Genomic DNA, 21,967 nt, shown 5'->3' with positions numbered 1-21,967 from the left:
CAATTAAATGGGCAACAACTAACCAGGAGATTTCTGGAATTCTTGGTGAAGTCTTGGAAGTTTCAGTCAACCACAGGGCCCAGAATCATCCCCATCAACATTTAAACCAGGGTGGAAAATTATCAGCAGGTGGCCTCAAATTGTAGGTAGGGTATGGACAACCTTGGTCATTCCAGCTACCAATAATGCAATCCCATACTTTGTCCATTTGGAATTTTTGGACCCCTCTTATGGTGTTGAGGTGGGGTTGTATTGTATTTTTAAACTGTAATAGTTAGAAAAATAGGAGCTCTGGTAGCATAGTGCGTAAGGCACTTGACTGCTAACCAGAAGGCTGGCAGTTCAAACCCACCAGCCACTCCTCGGAAGGAAGGTTGGGCAATCTACTTCTGTAGTGATACTACCTCTGAAACCCAAGAAGGGGTCGTTATGAGTCGGGTCTGACTCCACAGCACATAACACAAAAACAGTTAGAAAAAAGTAATTGTAATTGAATCTAGGAATTAAATGTGCATTCAATAAATTCTACAAGACTTTTGTGTATTATATTGCAGTAATACTCAACTTAAGTAGGAAAAAGGATAGAAAGGAATTCAAGCAAAAGGACATTAAGACCACCTTCTTAAATAAAACTGAAATGGTGCATATATAGAAAGCACTGTGAAAAAATATTTAAAAATAATAAAAACATAAATACAGCATAATAAATTTATAACATGAAGACCAAGCATTATTTCATACAGCAATGTTTCCCAAATTTCAGTCTTTTGTGTACAAATTTTATAATTTGAACTATTATCTACTTAATATATCTTTAAGAGACTCACTTAAAATTTAAATACATTTAGCCTTGCTTAAAGCAACATCTGTAAAGTCAAAGGTTTGTGCTAGCTATATTGTGCCTATGTTGTTGTTGTTAGATGCCATCGAGTTGACTCCTACTCATAGCAACCCTATGTACAACAGAACGAAACACTGCCTGGTCCTGTGCCAGCCTCACAATCCTTGCTATACCTGAGCCCGTTGTTGCAGCCACTGTGTCAATCATCTCATTGAGGATCTTCCCCCTTTACGCTGACCTTCCACTTTACCAAGCTTGATATCCTTCTCTAGAGAATGGTCCCTTCTGAGAACATGACCTAAGTAGGAGAGACAAACTCTGGCCATTCTGGCTTTCAAGGAACATTCCAGCTGCACTTCTTCCAGGACTGATTGGTTAGTTCTTTCAGTATTCTTCATGAACACCACAACTGAAAAGCATCAACTCTTCTTAGGTCTTCCTTATTCATTGCCCAGCTTTCACATGCATATGATGACAGCACTACAACTTGGGTTAGGTGCACTTTAGTCTTCAAGGAAACATCTTTGCCTTTGAAGCAAGTCTTTTTCAACAGATTTGCCCAGTGCATTACGTCCTCTGCTATCTTGACTGCTCCTTCCATTGGTGTTGATTGTGGAACCAAATAATATGAAATCTTTGACAACTTCAATCTTTTTTCCATTTATCATGATGCTGCTTATTGGTCCAGTTGTGAGGATTTTCATTTTCTTTATGATGAGATGTAATCCATACTGCAGACTGTAGTATATAATCTTCATCAGTAAGTGCTTCAAGTCACCTTCACTTTCAGCAAGCAAGGTTGTGTAATCTGCATATCACAGGTTGTTAATGAGTCTTCATCCAATCCTGATACCACCTTCTTCTCCATATAGTCTGGCTTCTCAGATTATTTGCTCAGCATACAGATTGAGTAAGTATGGGGAAAGGATACAACCCTGACTCACTCCCTTCCTGATTTTAAACCATGTAGTGTCCTCTTGTTCTGTTTGAATTACAGCCTCCTGGTCTATGTACAAGTTCTTGATGAGCACAATCAAGTCTTCTAGAATTCCCATTCTTCACAATGTTATCCATAATTTGTTATGATCCACACAATCGAATGCTTTTGCATAGTCAATAAAACACAAGTAAACATCTCTCTGCTATTCTTTGCTTTCAGCCAAGATCCATCTGACATCAGCTATGATATTCCTCATTCCCCGTCCTCTTCTGAATCCAGTTTCATTTCTGGAAGTTCCCTGTCAACATACTGCTACAACAGTTTTTGAATTATCTTCAGCAAAATTTTACTTGCTTGTGATATTAATGATATTGTTTGATAATTTCCACATTCTATTAGATAAGCTTTCTTTGGAATGGGTACAAACATTGACCTCTTCCAGTCAGTTGGCCAGGTAGCTGTCTTCCAAATTTCTTGGCATAGATGAGAAAGTGCTTCCAGCATGACATCAATTTGTTGAAACATCTCAGTGGGTATTCCGTTAAGTCCTAGAGCCTTGTTTTTTGCCAATTCTTTCAGTGAAGGTTTGACTTCTTCCTTCAGTACCATTGGTTCTTGATCATATGCCACCTCCTGAAATGGATGAACATTGACCAACACTTTTTGGTACAGTGATTCTGTGTATTCTTTCCATCTTCTTTTGATGCTTCCTACATCATTCAATATTTTGCCAATAGAATCTTTCAATATTGAAGCTTGAGGCTTGAATTTTTTCTTCAGTTCTTTCAGCTTGGAAAATGCTGAGTGTGTTCTTCCCTTTTGGTTTGCTAATTCCATGTCTTTGCACATTACATTATAAAAATTGACTTTGTCTTCTCGAGCTACTCTTTGAAATCTTCTATTTAACTCTTTTATCTTGTCATTTCTTCCATTTGCTTTAGCTGCTCTCCATTAAAGAGCAAGTTTCAGAGTCTCTTCTGTCATCCATTTTGGTCTTTTCTTCTTTTCCTGTCTTTTTAATGACCTTTTGCTTTCTTCATGTATGATGTTTCTGATGTTATCCCACAGTTCCTCTGTTTTTGGTCATTGGTGTTCAGTGCATCAAATCTATTCTTTAGATAGTCTCTAAATTCAGGAGGGATATGTTTAAGGTCATATTTTGGCTCTCATGGACTTGTTTTAATTGTCTTCAACTTCAACTTGAACTTGCATATGAGCAATTGATAGTCTATTCCACAGTCAGCTTCTGGCCTTTTTTTTGGCTGAAGATATTGAGCTTTTCCATTGCCTCTTTCCACAGATGTAATCAATCTGATTCCTGTGAATCAGATTCACATGGTGAAGTCCATGTGTACAGACACTGTTTATGTTGAAAAAAGGTATTTGCAATGAATAAATCATTGGTCTTGCAAAATTCCATCATGTGATCTCCAGCGTTGTTTCTATCACCAAAGCCATATTTTCCAACTACTGGTGATTCTTCTTTGTTTCCAACTTTTGCGTTCCAGTCAGCAGGAATAATCAACAAATCTTGATTGCATGTTTGGTTAATTTCAGAGAGCAGAAGCTGGTAAAAATCTTTAATTTCCTCATCTTTGGCTTTGGTGGCTGGTGCATAAATTTGAGTAATAGTAGTATTTCAGCTTGTAGTGGTGTGAATATTGTCCTGTCACTGACTGCACTGGACTTCAGGATAGATCTTGAAACATTCTTTGTGAAGGTGAATGCCATGTCATTATCTACATAGTAGACCATATGGTTGTCTGATTCAAAATGGGCAAAACCAATCCATTTTAGCTCACTAATGCCTAGGATATTGATCTTTATGCTTGTTGTTGTTGTTATTTGCCATCAAGTCGGCCCCGACTCATAGCGACCCCTCCTTGGCTTTCCGAGTCAGTATCACTACGGAAGTAGGAATGCCCAACCTTCCTTCCGAGGAGTGGCTGGTGGGTTTGAACCGCCAGCCTTCTGGTTAGCAGTCAAGTGCTTTAGGCACTATGCTACCAGAGCATTCCATTTTATTTTTAACTGCTTCCAATTTTCCTAGATTCATACCTCATACATTCCATGTTCTCATTATTAATGGATGTTTGCAGTGGTTTCTTCCCATTTTGAGTCATGTCACATCAGCAAATGGAGGTCCCGAAAGCTTTACTCCATCCATGTCATTAAGGTCTACTCTACTCTGTGGAGGCAGCTCTTTCCCACTCATATTTTGAGTGCTTTCCAACCTGATGGGCTCCTCTCCCAGCACAATGCTGGACTATGTTTCAGGGCTATTCATGAAGTTCTCCAATAATATATCAGACAGTGCTTCACTGCTATTCATAAGGTTTTCACTTTGAGAAGTGGATGCCCCCCTTCCCTCTTCCAAGTTTGTCTTAGTCTGGAAGCTCCACTGAAACCTACCCACCATGGGTGACCCTGCTGGTATTTGGAATACCATTGGCATAGCCTCCAGCCTCACAGCAACACACAAGCCACCACAGTGGGACAAACTGACAGATGAGTGGTGGTATATCTTTCCTATAATACACTGAAATAAATTAGTAACTATTAAATTAAAAATATTCATCTAGGTACTCCCAAAAGCATTTTTTTTTTTTTTCCATAACCCCTCTGATCCTCATCCACATTTTGGGACACAAGGAAATTGATAATTACTAACATTTTCCCCTATGAAAACACAGGTACCTCAACACAGGTAGCACAACACTGAAGATAAATATAGATCAGTGGTTGTTGTTGTTGTTAGGTGCCATCGAGTTAGCTCTGACTCATAGCAACCCTATGTAGAACAGAACAAGACACACTGCCTGGTCCGGTGCCTCACAATCTTTGCTATACCTGAGCCCATCGTTGTAGCCACTGTGTCAATCCATCTCATTGAGGACCTTCCCCTTTACTGTTGACCCTCCTCTTTGCCAAGCATGATATCCTTCTCCAAGGAATGGTCCCTTCTGACAACATGGTCAAAGTGGGTGGGACAAAGTCTGGACATTCTAGCTTCCAAGGAGCATTCCAGCTGCACTTCTTCCAGGACAGATTTGTTCGTTCTTTTGGCAGTCCATGCTACTTTCAGTATTCTTCTCCAACACCACAACTCAAAAGCATAAACTCTTCTTAGGTCCTCCTTATTCATTGTCCACCTTTCACATGCATATGAGGTGATTGAAAATACCATGGCGTGGGTTGAGCACACCTCAGTCATCAAGAAGACATCTTTGCTTTTCAGCACTTTAAGGAGGTCTTTTGCAGGAGATTTGCCCAGTGCAATATGTCATCTGATGTCTTGACTGCTGCTTCCATTGGTGTTGATTGTTGAACCAAGTAATACGAAATCTTCAACAACTTCAATCTTTTCTCCATTTATTGTGATGTTGCTTATTGGTCCAGTTGTGAGGATTTTTGTTTTCTTTATGTTGAGATATAATCCATACTGCAGACCGAAGTCTTTAATCTTTATCAGTAAGTGCTTTCAGTCATCCTCACTTTCAGCAAACAAGGTTGTGTCTTCTGTGTATTGCAGGTTGTTAATGAGTCATCCTCCACTTCTGATGCCATGCTCTTCTTCATATAGTCTAGCTTCTTGGATTATTTTTTCAGCATACAGACTGAATAAGTATGGTGAAAGGATACAACCTGATTTTAATCCTTCCTGATATGACCCTTCCTGATTTTAATCCAGGCAGTATCCCCTTGTTCTGTTCAAACGACAGCCTCATGGTCTATGTACCGGTTCCTGATGAGCACCATCAAATGTTCTGGAATTCCCATTCTTCTCAATGTTATATAATTTGTTATGATCCACACAATTTAATACTTCTGCATAGTCAATAAAACACAGGTAAACATGGTTGTCAAAATAGAGGAAATATTACAGTTTTCTCTCCCCTCCCTCACCACCAAAAGTAACACCTAACATGTTAGGAGCTCTGGTAGCGTAGTGCCTAAGGCACTTGACTGCAAACCAGAAGGCTGGAAGTTCAAACCCACCAGCCACTCCTCGGAAGGAAGGTTGGGCAATCTGCTTCTGTAGTGATACTGCCTCGGAAACCCAAGGAGGGATCACTATGAATCGGGTCTGACTCAACGGCACATAACAACAACAACAACACATTACAAAAAAAATTATAAAGCATCAAGAGTTGGTATATTATTATATTCATTTTATTTGGAAAACCTTCAATTAAAAAAATTATAGGCAAGATTTGCTTTAAATGCCGAATAAAAAATTATAGGCAAGTCTCAGGTAAAAATCAAGTCTAATTTCCTATCATAAGTAAATTCTTACTAAAGTAGGACTTCTCTTATGATGCTGCTGTTGTTAGGTGCCATTGAATCAGCTCTGACTCATAGCAGCCCTGTGTACAATAGAATGAAACACTGCTTAGTCCTACTATAGTTATGGAAAGGTAGCAACATAATTTGTGTTAACCCTGCAAAATGTAAGAATAATATAAATATTTGAATAATTACCAAGATGACACTCTTTCAAATTCAAATAATGTTCCTTTTACAATTACTTTTTTTCTAATTACAAAAATAATACTATGTATTAGAGACAATTTGAAAAATAAGAAAAACACAAAGGAAATACAATTCATTCAGAGATAACCACTATTAAGATTTTTGCACATGTCCTTGATATAAGTATCTCTCCTTTAATATGTACATAAACACATTATATCAAAATGGATATGTAGTCTTACAAAAATATATCTATGTTGTATAAATTGTTCTGAAACATGTTTTTTTTTTTGTATTTAGTAATATTGTTAGCACTTTTTGAGTTTACTAAAAATTCTTGTAAAATATAATTTGAAAGACACTATGAGGCCTCAATGAATGGAGGAAGTGAATTTTCAAACAGAGCAGCTGCTGCAGCAGGGCATATGGCAGACATCCAGTCCTGCCCAAAGACATCTGTGTGTATACCTTGGACTGCTGTGAGGGCTTCCGGCCTGCTGTCTCCCACAGAGTCCTCTATATGCCCACCACCTGTTGTGGGTTGCCTGGTATGGGGGCCTGGCTGTGCAGCTGCAGACCTTTCCTTAGACCCCCTACGTCTACACCCTGCTTAGTTTCCTCTTCCGTGCCCAGGACACTGACCAGATGTACTAGCATGCCCTGACTGAGGGCCTTACCCAGAAGGAGTTTCAGCTGTTGCTGCTCTAAGCTGCCAGAATCTACTCCAACATGGGCAACTACAAATCCTTCATAACACAATTTTCTTTTTCCCCCCAGCCTGCTCAAGGAGAAGCTGGAATGAATGACCCTGGGGAGTAAGGCAATTCAGCAGCACCCTGAAGTAGTCTGGGGCCTCTGGCAGATCTGCAGGGAGCTTGTGTTCTCTGAAGCTGTAGCTATGACACCTTGGGTGGGGAAAGAGGAAGTCATCACTTATTTCTCTAGGGATTTTACCATGAAAGATGCCAAACTGGCCCAAGACTTCCTGGACTCTCAGAACCTTGGTGTCTACAACAGACAGCTCTTCAGGGAAGCCAGCCAGGATGGGAAGCCCCACTATGAGGTGTGACTAGCTTCCATGCTTGGCACAGAGCTTGCTCTAGATTCCAAAGTGACTTCTAAGCTGAAGAGTTATGAATTCTGGGGGATCTTTTTCCACGTGACCTGACAGGACTCCCTGCCCAACTGCCACAAGGAAGCACCTGGAGAAATCCACAGCATATGAAACCAGCAGTTACCAGGAGCAAATGCCCCAGGCTCCAGTGAAGCCCACAAGAAAGACTCCCATTTTGGAATCCAGAAGAAAGGTCCCATTGTGGAGAGTTACATCAGGTTAATTGAGAGCAAACGTGACCACTTTGGTTCCTGTATGGAGAGTTTGAAGGTTTTGTGGCCACAATGAACAAGTGCCAAGTTTGAGCAGCTGGTGGCAAGCACTGAGCAGCTGCTGAAGGAGGTTGTTTGGTCCCTAGCTTCTAGAAGGACCAGTTCCTCATCTTCATCAACCCCAGCATTCTCACAGGCATCAACGTCCCCAACTATGATGATCTGAGGCAGATGGAAAGCTTTAAGAATGTGTCTGTGGGGAATGTGCTGGCTGTGGCCTAAACACAACAGAATGAGTTCACCTTCCTGGAGGAAGACCACAAGGACCTGTACATCTGCTGGAAGGGTCCTCCTTTGACATGGAGGTTGGACTGCTGGAGCTGCCGGGCCACTGTAGCAGCAAACTCGTGGTGCAGAAGAGAAAGGAGCATTCAGTTTTGACCAGGAGATAATGATCAACACAGAGATGGGGGAGCAGATTCAGAGCTGGTACTAGAGCAGGGAACCTGGGACAGCAAGTTCAGCACCATTGCCTCTGGTTATGAAGAGTGCCTCTACCTATGAAGAGTGCCAGGCTGAAAGTATGAGCCTCAACCCCCAAGTGTTGGAGACCTTTGGTTTCCACAGGGCTGATGCAGAAGATGTGATCTACAGAAACTGATTCAACATGGTTTAGACCAGGCTGCTGACTCCAGGGTTCACACCCTTGAGGCCTCTAACTGGAGACAGGCCCACATGCAGGTCTGGTTTGTGATCTTGAGGGTCTTGCTATAAACCGATGAGAGGCTTGTTTCCATTACTTCCATAACAGGGTCCTATGGGTGCCCAGGGAGCTCTGGTAGCATAGTGCCTAAGGCACTTGACTGCTCACCAGAAGGCTGGCAGTTAAAACCCACCAGCCACTCCTCGGAAAGAAGATGGGACAATCTACTTCCGTAATGATACTGCCTCAGAAACCCAAGGAGGGGTCGCTATGAGTTGGATCTACTTGACGGCAGTGAGTTTTCAGTAATGGCACCATGGAAGAAAGACCTGGCGATCTGCCTCTGTAAAGATGACAGCCAAGAAAACCCTCTGGAGCAGTTCTCTCTGTAACACATGGGATCCCCACAAGTCAGAATCAACTCGCAACAGGTTTGGTTTTTTTTTGTTTTGGAGGGCGAGTTCCTACAATGGAACTTCTAGAATTGCTTATAATCTAAGGCATTTGGCTGCTGCCCAGAAAGTCAGTAGTTTAAATCCACCAGCAGCTCCACGGAAGGAACATGGGGCAATCTACTTCCGTAAAGATTTACAGCCTCGGAAACTCAACGGGAATTGCTTTGAGTTGGAATCAACTTGATGGCAGTGAGTTTGGTTTGGTCTGATCTAAAGAAATTAGACACAGATATCCTTATAGCGACATCTTAGTGGACATTCCATTTTCATTGGGAAAAAAATTCTACATGAGGAATGGGTGAATCAAGTATTAATTGAGTTTCCCTGTTGAGTCTTCCTATCAAGTGTAGTAGAAATTCTCTTAACTGACCAATTTACCAAATTCACCTAAGCTCATCATTCCCTCTGTGGGAGACTAACGGAGGCTAATGCATGTCTATAGAATGCCCTGGTCACTTGTGCTTCTCTTTTCCACCAGTTGAACTGAATGTTTAACAAGAACCAGTTTCTCTTGTTCTCAGACCTGTTTATGGCCCTGTACTTGTTATTGTAATTGTTGTTGTTGTTATGTGCCGTGGAGTTGGACCCGACTCACAGCAACCCCTTCTTGGGTTTCCGAGTCAGTATCACTACGGAAGTAGGATTGCCCAACCTTCCTTCCGAGGAGTGGCTGGTGGGTTTGAACCACCAGCCTTCTGGTTAGCAGTCAAGTGCCTTTAGGCACTACGCTAATTCATATGCCTGCAAAAAGGAAGCTGAAGGCTTTGGAAAGACTTGATGGAGATAAACTGGTAAAATATTTTTTTTTTAAATTTTTCTTTTTAAGGTTGCAAAACGAAGTATGTAAGAGAATAATAAAAATTGGAGGAAAAAAAATTCCAAAGAATTCTGCACTCAGACTGCTGTGAAAGTGTCTTTAGTTGTTGCATCAATCAAAGGAAATAAAACCTGAAACCATAAGTGATCAGTTATAATTCATTTGCCAAAAAGAGACAGAAATTCAATCACGTATTAGCACTCCCAGAAAAGTCCTTGTTCCTCTATCAAAAGAATGGTGAATAAATTCACATTAATATGTGTTATGTTAAAATGAAATGCTTAATATGTATTATTCTATAATTCTGTGATTTAAGCAGACTTTTCGCTCATCTGACCAAGTATTTCAGTGAATGAACAGACTTCCAAGGGTGTAATGTGTGTTTCTCCATTTAGTCATATTTTCTTTCATGTCCCTTCGTAGAATTTCATGATTTTCATCTGCTTTTCAAATTCACACATGGTAGGGTTTGATATACCTAGACATTTTACATTTTTTATGGACTCAGATCTACCAGTCTTTCTGCCTCTGATTTCTGCTTTTTGATATTATGCTTACATCTTCCAATTTGTCCACATTTTTTTTCTGTAGTCCCTTACAAAAATATTGTAATATATAAATATTGTAAGTAAAGAGTATGTGTTTACATACTCTTTACTAGATGTAAGACTTTGGACAAGTCACTTTTCTTCTGAAAATCTCAGGTTCCTAGTCTATGAAATGTTTGTAGTAAGACTTACCTCAGGGTAAGGGTGTGACAATAAAATGAAATTGTATGTTTAAAAAGTGTATCATAGTACCTGGCACACAGATAGTCTTACACAATGACATCATTTACAAATAGTGATAGTTTCATTTATTCTTTTCTAATATTTGTTTCAATTAAATAAGGAACATTTATTTCTTTTTTAGTGTTGAATCATAGTAGAGACAGATGTTTTCTTTCCCTAGCTTGATGATAATGAGAGTATCTCCATTGCTTTACTTTTTTTTTTTTTTTTACTGTGATTTGGGTGAAAATTTACAGGGCAAATTCACTTTCCATACAGCAATTCACATATACTTTGTCTCATGATATTGACTACAATTTACCGCAATGCAACAGCTCCCCTCCCACTTCCTCCCAATAGTTACCTCTTCCCTGTGTCCATCCCTCCACACACTCCTGCCCCCTGAGCTGTCTCCCTGTCCATAAACAGCCCTTCTTTCTCCCAAGATTGTTCTAAGGAATGTATCTACCTCAGGTAAACATTCCTTTACTTCTAAGGGTATTTCTGCCTGTCCATATTTCTTTCTTTCTTTTTTTATTTTTTTGTCAGAAGGTTCCTTGAAATTTGCACGTGGTGGCCTTTGCTACAAACTTGACAGCTGTCTCCTTTGATAGATTTGGGGAGCTTGAGTTGTTTCTATCTACTCGTGAAGTCCATGTTCCCCTAATAGAAGGAAGTCAAACAAACAAAACAAACCCTTTGCCATCAAGTGGGTTCCCCTCATGGCGGCCCCATGTGTTACAGAGTAGAGCTGCTCCATAGGGTTTTCTGGGCTGTGATCTTTACAGAAGCACACCACCAGGCTTTCTGTAGTGCTGGCACTGGGTTGGTTTGCTTTTAGGTTAGTACCTGATCACAAACTGCTTGTGCCACCAGGAATCTTAAAAGGAAGTCAGGGAGCCTTTTAAAGTGGAGTGGGTCGGGTGTTCAGTTTTAAATACATCACAATGACCGTTCTTGTCAGGAAGACCAGAGGTGACCAGCTTGGCTCAGAGTCCACTTTAAGCGTCCATTGGTGTCATCGGCTCCTATCAAGGGCTTTCTGTCTGTTCCTTCCAAGTCTTCTTTTTGTCTGAGAGGCCATCCATTGTATTCCACCTTACCTCTTCCTCCTCTTCCTGCGCTGAAAAATTGGCACAATTAATACATTTATAGCATCTCCTCTTTCTCCTACCTTGTTTATTTATTTTTTTCTCTCTTTCTCGCTTATCTCTAAATCTAAAGGGATGTTGAAATATGTTGGGCAAAAACATCCATGCAACTTCCTGGTAGAGATAAGCTAGTCATCATGGAGGAGATTTATGACTTTAGATGTACAGCCAGGAAAATGGAATAAAAACTGTCATGTAGAACATATTCAGCAGAGTTTCCTACCAACTGAAAAGTACCAAAAAGTATGGTAAAGAAGTTTCTTTTTATTTGTAGTTGTCATTATATATATATTTAATTGGATACATTTGCTAAATTATAACAATACTTTTTCAGAATTAATGGGAAAAAAATGAAAGGTTTTCTTTACTTACTTCATCTACCACTTACTGTGATTTGGGTGAAAGGTTACAGAGCAAATTGGTTTTCTGTTCAACAATTTATAGATACTCTTTTTTGACATTCATTGCAATCTGGTTTTCCTTGTTTGATCTACTGATGTGCACATCAAATGCATTAATACATTTTTAATTTTGAATCAGTCTTGCAATCTTAAAGTAAACACTGAATAGCCTTTATGTGCTATTCTATTATTATGTGGCTAGATATGATTTGCTAATTATTTTATTTAGAAATTTCTTTTTAAATTCTGAACATCAACTTTAATAAAGTATAATTTATGTGTAACAAATTGCATTCAGAGAGTGTGATTTGATGACTATTGATAATTGTATATGTCTGAAATCACCACCATGATCAAAATACAGAACATACTTATCATTCCCCAAATACTTTTATTACAATTGTAATAAAGCTGCCTTTCTTTTTTTTTCCCTTGTTATCATGATTTGCGTGAAAGTTCACATAGCAAATTGGTTTTCCATTCAACAATTAAGATACGTTTTGATTTGTGACATTGATTGCAATCCCTACAATGTAACAGCAGTTTTTCCACTTCTTCCCTGTGTTTACCACTTCTATTCACCCTTCTTTTCTATCCCTTCCTGCTGTCTGAGCTTTATCCCTGGGCAAATGCTGCTCTGTTGATCTCGTATGATTGGTTGTTCTAAGGAGTTTGTACCTCCCTGGTGCCATTGCTCACCTCACAGGACTGTCTGTTATTTGGCTGAATGTTGAGCCACAGAGATAAGTTCAGTTCCAGGCTTGAAGGATGTCTAAGGGCCACAGTTTTAGGGCTTCCACCACTCTCTATCATGCCAGTAAGCTGGGTCTTTTTATTATTATTATTATTTTGGATTTTGTTCCACATTTTTCTGTCACCCTACCCAGGACCTCCTATTGTGATCCGTTTCAGGTCAGTCAGCAGTGGTAGCTGGGTACCATCTAATTCTTATGGTCTCAGAATTGTGGAGGCTAGTGTTCATGTGGTCCATTAGTCCTGTGGAGTAATTGTTTCCATGCATCTTTGATTTTCTTCACTCTTCTTTGTCACAGACAGGATTATTCCCCAAATACCTGGTGATTTTTTGACATCTATCTATCCCTCTGCTCTGACCCCTGGCAACCACTAATATGCTTTCTATCACCATATATCAGTTGTAATTTTCTATAATGTTTTTCTCTTGTTTTTGTTGTTAGGTGTCCTAGAGTCAATTCCAACTTATAGTGACCCTATGTATGACAGAAGGACACACTGCCTGGTCCTGCTTCATCCTCACAATCCTTGCTGTGCTTGAGCCCATCATTGTAGCCACTGTGTCAATCCATCTCGTTGAGGGCCTTCCCTTTTTTTTTTGCTGACCCTCCACTTTACCAAGCATCATATCCTTCTCCAGGGACTGGTCCCTTCTGACAACATGATGAAAGGTGAGATGAAGCCTGGCCATTCTCGCTTCTAAGGAGCATTCTGGCTGCACTTCTTCTGGGATAGATTTGTTCATTCTTCTGGCAGTCCAGGGTATTTTCAGTATTCTTCACCAACACTACAATTCAAAAGCGTCAATTCTTCCTCATTCTTCCATATTCATTGTTCAGTTTTTCACATGCAATCACAAGGTGACTGAATGTACCATAGCTTGGGTTAGGCACACCTTAGTTTTCAGTGATGTCTTTGCTCTTCAACACTTTAAAGGGGTCTTTTATGGCAGATTTGGCCAGTGCAATATGATGCCTGATTTCTTGACTGCTGCTTCCATGAGTGTTTATTAAGGATTTAAGTAAAATGAAATATTTGAAAATTTCAATCTTTTCTCCATTTGTTGTGATGTTGCTTATTGGTCCAGTTGTGAGGATTTTTGTTTTCTTTATGTTGAGATATAATCCATACTGAAGAGTGTTGTCTTTGATCTTTGTCTGTAAGTGCTTCAAGTCATCTTCACTTTCAGCAAGCAGGGTTGTGTCATTTTATATCACAGGTTGTTAATGAGGTTTCCTCCAATCCTAGAATTTTATATAAACAACTTTATACAGTATGTATTATTTTGTGTCTGGCTTCTTTAATTCAACATAATGATTTTGAAATTGTTTCCTTGATATGTTGTTGCATATCAATTCTTTGTCTCTTTTTTTGCCTTTGGGTTTTTTGTTAGTTTGTATTGCATTGTATGGATACACTGCATTTTGTTTATCTGTTTGCCTATTGATGATCATTTATATTGTTTCCAGTTTCTAGGTATTGTGATCAAAGATGCTATGAAGATTCATGTACAAATATTTGTGTGGACATATGTTTTTATTTCCCCTGAATAAATATCTAGTAGTGAAATGGCTGGGTCATGCAATAGGAATATGTTTAACTTTATGAAAAACTGCAGCTGTTTTCCAAAGTGGTTGTACCATTTGTTGGTTTTTCCAGTTGCTCTACATCCTTCCTAGTGTTTACTATGGCCACTCTATAATTTTAACCGCTTTTGGTGGGTTTGCAGTAGTTTTAATTTGGTTTGATTGTAGTTTTAATTTGCATTTCCTTCAAGCCAAATGGTGCTGAGCACTTCTTACATGCTTATTTGCTGTTCATATATTTCTTATGTATGCTCAGATTACTTGTCCACCTTTTAAAATTGGGTTGTTTGTCATCTTATTATTGTTTTTTAAGGGTTCTTCATACATCCAGGATACAGGACCTTTGTCAGATGCAGGAAGTGCAAGTATTTTCTCCATTCTGTGGTTTGCTTTTTTGTTTCCTTTGTAGTGTCTTACCAAAAGCAACAGTTTTAAATTTTTATAAAGTCCAGTTTATCATGTTTGTCTTTTATGGTTTATGTTGTGTCCTATCTAAGAAATCTTTGCCTACTCCAGTATTGCAAAGATTTTTCTACTAGAAGTTCTAGAGCTTTTTGTTTTAATTTTACATTTAGAGCTATAATCTGTTTTGGGTTAATTTTAATGTGAAATAGGGGTTATTATTCATTTTTCTGCTGAAAGCAGCTTCCTTTCTCCATTGAATAACCTGGTCATATTTGTGGAAAATCAATTGACCATATTATATTAGGTGTACTTCTACTGATGTGTGAAAATAGAATTGAGTTTTGTATGTTGTTGTTGTTGTTATGTGCTGTCGAGTCGGACCCGACTCATAGCGACCCCTCCTTGGGTTTCCGAGGCAGTATCACTACAGAAGTAGATTGCCCCATCTTCCTTCCGAGGAGTGGCTGATGGGTTTGAACTGCCAGACTTCTGGTTAACAGTCAAGTGCCTTAGGCACTAGGCTACCAGAGCTCCCATTAGCCATGTATCCTGGGACTCTGCCAAATTTACTTATTATCTTTGGTAGCTATTTTATAGATTCCTTAGGATTTTCTAGAGGAGCCCTGGTAGCACAGTGGTTAAAGCACTTGGCTGATCACCAAAAGTTCAGGCTTCAAATCTACCAGCAGCTCTTTGGGAGAAAGATGTGGCAATTTGTTTCCATAAAGATTTACAGCCTTAGAATCCTTATGGGGCAGTTCTACTTTGTTCTGTAGGGTTACTACGAGTCAAAATCAACTGAACAGCAGTGAATTTAAAATTTTCTAGGCAAGTAATCATGTTATTTGCAAATAGAGACAGTTCTTGTTTTCTGATATGTCTTTAATTTAATTTCCTTGCCTTGTTGTAAAGCGAGGACCTCCGCTTGAGTAGAATTGGTGAGAATGGACATCTCTGCCCTATTCCCATTCTTTAGAGGCTACAAGTTCAACATTTCTAATAGGTTTCTAATAGATGTCTTTATCATATCGAGGAAGTCCCTTTTATTCCTACTTTTCTGAGAGTTTTTATCATGAATGGGTGTTGAATTTTGTCAAGTGCTTTGTCTACCTGTATTAAAATGATCATGTAGGTTTTCCCCTTTATTCTATTACTTACCAGTTCAACATTTTTCAGGTATTCAATTTAATGATGTCAGTAATACTCATTGTGTAGTGCAATCATCACTGATAATTGTTGTAAGTTTTCCCATCACCATAAACAGAAAGTCACTGCTTCCTAAACAAAGCCCCCCCTTCACTGTCCCTCCTGCCCCTGGTCACCATAATAAACTTGGTCACTATACACCTGCTTCTTCTTGCTATTTCATATAAGCAAGATCATACACTATTTCTCCATTTGTGATTGACTTATTTCACTCAACATAATGTTTTCAAGGTCCATACATGTTGTAGCATGTATCAGGACTTCATTTCTCTTTATAGCTGAGATTAGTTTATTTTTAAATGTTAAAGCAAGCTTGCATTCTTGAAATAAACTGTACATGGTCGTGCAATATTATCCTTTTTATATACTGTTTGATACGATTCACTGATACTTCATAAATGATTTGTGTATATGTCTATGTTTATGAGGAACATTAGTCAGTAACCGTCCTTTTTATATATACCTAATCCTCACCAACTATCTCATTATCCAACTGTGGTAGTTAAGGTTGTGTGTCAACTTGATTGGGCCATGGTTTTGAGTGGCTTGGCAACTGGGTATAGTAACTCCCCATGATGAAATTGTAATTACCTCCATGGTGAAATCTGCTGTGAGTATCCAAGAACTTGCCTTCAGGGTATGACCTGCTCCCAGTATATATGGAGAATGTTTGAGGGGTGTCTCTAGCTTTTGGCACTTTTGAATCCTGCATTTGGCTGTTTTCATCTCCAGTTCCTGGACTTGAACCAGTGGCCTGCTGTGTTGCCTGCCAATCTTGAGATTCTTCTTGGACTTGAACTAATAACCTGCCATGTTACCTGCTGATCTCGGGACTGTCCCTTTTTACCTGCCAACCTTGGGTTCATCAGCCTCAGCAGCTGCCTGAGTAGGAGATGCTTCTAGCGTCTATGGGCCTGGAATAAGAGGCAGAGCTGGAGCTCAAGATCGAGGGGCCTTCACCCAGCCCCTATAGCCAGCATTCTGAATTTGGACTTCTAGCTTCCTAAACTAAGAGAATAAATTCCCCTAAAACCATCCACTTGTGGTATTTCTGTTATGGCAACACTATAGAACAAAGATAGAAGGCCTGGTGGGAAAGGGAGTCCTGCCACACCACACAGGTTCTGAGACACATTGGGGGCACCTGACGAATGGTGAGCCACTGGCAAGGGACACTGATGTCAAAGATAGGATGCAGCCTCCACTCTCACATAATGCCAATTTCAAATGATGACCTGGGTTTTGAAACCTAACCATGCAGTAAGTGAAGTGTGGGTATATTTTCTTTGCCTTTACGTTATTCGTTGTATTCTCTTACTATCTTTATCTAAGATCTGTCATGACAAGGCCACTTTCATTCCTAATATTGTGATTCGTGTTCTCTCTTTTTTTTCCTTGATAAATTTTTAAATCTTTTCAAAGAATTGGCTCTTGGTCATTTAAATTTTCTCTATTTTTTCATGTGTTCTCTATTTCATTGATACATGTTTTATCTTTATTATATCCTTCCTTCTACTTAGTTTGAGATTGTTTAGCTCTTTTCTAGTTATTGTTTTAGCTTCTGGAGTGTGAGCTCATTGATTTTAGATCCTTCTTGGACAGCAATGGGTTGGTTTCTTGGTTTCTCTTCTATTATGTGTATTTACAAATTGCCCTCTAAGTACTGTTTTTACTGCTTTCCACTGATTTTGATATTTTACATTTTATTACACTTTATTTTGAAATATTTTCTAATATCTTTTGTGATTTCTTCTTTGACTCATGTTTTATTTAAGTATATAATTTGTTTTCAGATGGTCCCTTCTGTTTTACCTTTTTTCTTTTTTTCAAATTGTGATTTGGATGAAAGTTTATACAGCAAATTCATTTTGTATATGAAAGTTCAAACACATTTCATCTCATGACGTTTGTTGCAATATCCATAATGTAAAAGCTCTCTTCCTATTTCCTCCCTATGGTTATATTTTCCCTGTGTCCTTCTTTCCTATGCATACCTGTCCTCTGAGCTATCTCCCTGTGCAAATACTGCCCTTCTGATCTCCCATCGTTGATTGTTCTAAGGAGTTACCTACATGGTGTAAATGTTCACCTTATATGCCAGTCTATTGTTTGCCTGGAAGCCACAAGGAGTGAGTTCAATTTCAGGCTTAAAGGGTGACTAGGAGCCATAGTCTCAGAGATTTCACCATTCTCTATCAGATCAGAAAGCCTAGTTTTTTCATGATCTTGAATTTTGTTCCACATTTTTCTCCCACCCTATACAAGATCTCCTGCACTGATCCCTTTCCGAGTTGGTTTACGGTGGTAGCCAGGCACCATCAAGTTCTGGTCTCATTGTCATGTTGTTGTTGTTATGTGCCATCGAGACTGGACCTGACTCAAAGTGACCCCTCCTTGGGTTTCCAAGGCAGTATCACTATGGAAGTAGATTGCCCAACCTTCCTTCCAAGGAATGGCTGGTGGGTTTGAACAGCCAGCCTTCGATTAGCAGTCAAGTGCCTTAGGCACTATGCTACCAGGTTTTCATGGTCCATTAGTCCCTTGGACTGTTTCCATGAATCTTTGATTTTCTTTATTCTTCTTTGTTCCATATGAGGAGAGACTAATTGCTGTATCTTAGATGGCCCACTTGCAAGCTTTTGAGACTCCAGTCACTACTCATCAAAGTCAGATGTAGTACAATGATTCTGTGTTTTTGTCTTTATGTCAGTTGAGCTTGATGTGCTCCATGACCATGGTCCTGAGCTTGTTTCATCTTTTCATGTGCAAACATTTGGTATTATATGTATTGTTGGCTTTTATGTTTAATGCTATATGACTTAAGTCATATGTTGTATAATTTCAATCATTTTGAGTATACTGAGACATCTCCAATGGTCTAGCATAGGCCTTCCTTGATGAATGTATCATGTACATTTAAAAAGAATGCATATTTGCAGATATTGGGTATGTTGTTATTGTTGTTATGTGCCATGGAGTCAGACCTGATTCATAGCTGTCCCTCTTTGGGTTTCTGAGGCAGTATCACTATGGAAGTAGATTGCCCAGCCTTCCTTCTGACTAGTGGCTGGTGGGTTTGAACCACCACCTTTCTGGTTAGCAGTAAAGTGCCTTAGGCACTATGCTACCAGAGGTCCCCAAATTAGACCCATTGCTGTCAAGTTGATTCTGATGCACAGCCACACTACAAGACAGAGTAGAACTGCCCCATGGTACTGTAATCTTTATGGAAGCAGACTGCCACATCTTTTGGTTAGCAGATGAACATTTAACCACTGTGCCACCAGAACACATTTGTTTGGTATAGTGTTCTGTAAATATCAACTAGGTTAATATGGTTTATAATCTTGTTTAGATCCTCCGTGTCTTTATGAATTTGTGTTGAGTTTTTAGGTTATTTACTGAATGTAGAGTGTTCAAATCTCCTCTGATTGTGAAATTATACATACCTCTTTATTTATCTCACTTTTTGTTTCATGTATTTTGATGCTCTTTTATTAATAACATATAAAATTCTGGTTGTCGTGTATTCCTGGTATATTAAAATTGTTATGATTATTTTATTTTTATTAAATTATTCTTTATTGTTACTAATACTTTTTGTCTTGAAGTCTATTTTATTTGGTATTCTTATAGGGAGCTCTGGTGGCATACTGCCTAAGGCATTTGACTGCTAACCAGAAGGCTAGCAGTTCAAATCCACCAGCCACTCCTTGGAAGGAAGATTGAGCAATCTACTTCCATAGAGATACTGCCTCAGAAAACCAAGGAGGGGTAGCTATGCGTCGGAAATGACTCAACGGCAGTGAGTTTGTCTTCTTACATTTGAATGATGTAACTTTTTTTTCTCCTCTTTGATTGTGTGAAAATACACCCAATAAGACATTCACCAACATATAAACTTCACACTTACAGCTCAGGGACACTGATGACATTTTTCATATTGTGCCACCATTATTGCTATCCTTTTTCAAAATATTTCACTACAATTAGCATAAACTCAATGCCCCCCAAACAAAAGCTTCCCCTTTCCTCTCCCTCCTACTCTTGGTAACCACAATAATCTATTTTTTTTTTTCTTTCTTTCTATCTCTCCCAAAATTTTCCCATCCCTCTCCTCTTATCCCTGGTAGCCAACAAAGAAAGTTTCCTTCTATGTATAAACATTTCCTTGACTTTTTACAATAAGGAACTAATATAATATTTGTCCTTCTGTGATCCACTTATTTCACTCAGCATAATGTCCTCCAACTTCATCCATGTTATGTGGTGTTTTGCAGATTCTACGTTATCTTTTAGTGTTGTATAGTATTACATTGTGTGCATGTACCACAGTTTGATTAGCCATTCTTCTGTTGACTATTATTGTTAGCATCAATAAATTCATACTTTCTAATAACAATTAGAGCTGGGCAATGAATAAGGAAGACTGAAGAAGAGTTGATGCTTTTGAGTTGTGGTGCTGGTGAAGAATACTGAAAGTACCATGGATTGCTAAAAGAACTAACAAATATGTCCTGGAAGAAATGGAGCTGGAATGCTCCTTGGAAGTGAGAATGCCAGGCTTTGTCTCACCTACTTTGGTCATGTTGTCAGAAGGGACCATTCTCTGGAGAAGGATATCATGCTTGGTAAAGTGGAGGGTCAAGGAAAAAGGAGAAGGCCCTCAACAAGATGGATTAACACAGTGGCTACAATGATGGACTCATATATAACAAGGATCATGAGGCTGACACATGACCAGGCAGTGTTTCATTCTGTTGTACATAAAGTCACTGTGAGTCGGGGGTGACTTGATGACATCTAACAACAACAACAATAATTACACTGCATGTCAAGGGATTAAATGCACCACTCAAGAGACAGAGAGCTATAGACTGGATAAGAAAACATAACCCATCAATATGCTGCGTACAAGAGACCCACCTTAGACACAAAGACAAAAATAGACTAGAAATCAAAGACTGGAAAAAGATATACTAAGCAAATAGCAACCAATAAAGGGCAGGAGTGGCAATATTACTTCCTGATAATATTGACTTTAAAACAAAAACCACCATAATAAACAAGGAAGGACATTATATAATGATTAAAGTATCAATTGAACAAGAGGACATAACCATAATAAATATCTATGCACCCAATGAAAGATCCCCAAAATACTTAAATAAGACTTTAACAGAATTGAAAAGACAAACATGACTCTATAGTCATAGTAGGAGACTTTAATATATCACTTTCAATCAAAAATAGAACAACTGGAAAGAAACTCCACAAAGATGCAGAAATAAACAACATAATCAATGAACTTGACCTTATAGACATCTACAGAGCACTTTACCCAACAACAGCACAATATACATTCTTTTCCAGCACACGTGGAACATTCTCCAGGATTGACTATATGTTAGGCCACAAAGCAAACTTCAATAAATTTAAAAACATTGAAATACTGCAAAGCATCTCAGATTACAATGCTACAAAATTAGAAATCAACAGTAGGAACACCAATGGAAAAAGGCCAAACACATAGAAACCGATTAATACCCTCCTCAAAAATGACTAGATAATAGAATAAATTCAAAATGTGATGTCTTTGTCTGGTTTTTGTATCAAATTTATGCTTGCTTCATAACATGAATTTGGGAGGATTCCATCCTTTTCTGTGTAGGACTGGTGTCAGTTCTTCTCTGAACATTTGGTAGAATTTGCCAGTGAAACCATCTGGGCCAGGGCTTTTTTTGTTGGTAATTTTCTAATGACCTGTTCAATTTCTTCTTTTGTTATGGGTCTGTTCAAATTTTCCACCTCAGTCTGTGTTAGTTTAGGTAAGTAGTCTGTTTCTAGAAATCTATCAGTTTCTTCCAGATTTTCAAATTCTTTGGAGTATAGTTCTTCATAGTATCCTGATACTATCCTTTTAATTTCTGTAGGTTCTGTTGTGATGTTGCCCAATTCATTTCTTATTTATATTATTTGTATTTTCTCCCTCTTTTCTTTTGTTAAATTTAACAGTGGTTTGTCAATTTTATTAATCTTTTTAAAAAACAACTTCTAGTCTTGTTGATATTCTCTATTGTCTTTCTATTTTCTGTTTCATTTATTTCTGCTTGAATCTTTATTGTTTCTTTTCTTCTGGT

At 38.7% G+C, this 21,967-nt stretch overlaps 1 pseudogene; it reads left to right on the top strand.

The window, feature by feature from the left end:
• Positions 1-21,967, top strand: part of LOC103198275 — an 88,851-nt pseudogene that overhangs the window by 55,712 nt on the left and 11,172 nt on the right.

This window comes from Orycteropus afer, unplaced genomic scaffold (genome assembly GCF_000298275.1).
Source record: "Orycteropus afer afer isolate SDZICR_OR568_19922 unplaced genomic scaffold, OryAfe1.0 scaffold00089, whole genome shotgun sequence".
NCBI classification, from domain to species: domain Eukaryota; kingdom Metazoa; phylum Chordata; class Mammalia; order Tubulidentata; family Orycteropodidae; genus Orycteropus; species Orycteropus afer.
This window is presented reverse-complemented; position numbering and strand designations above follow the sequence as displayed.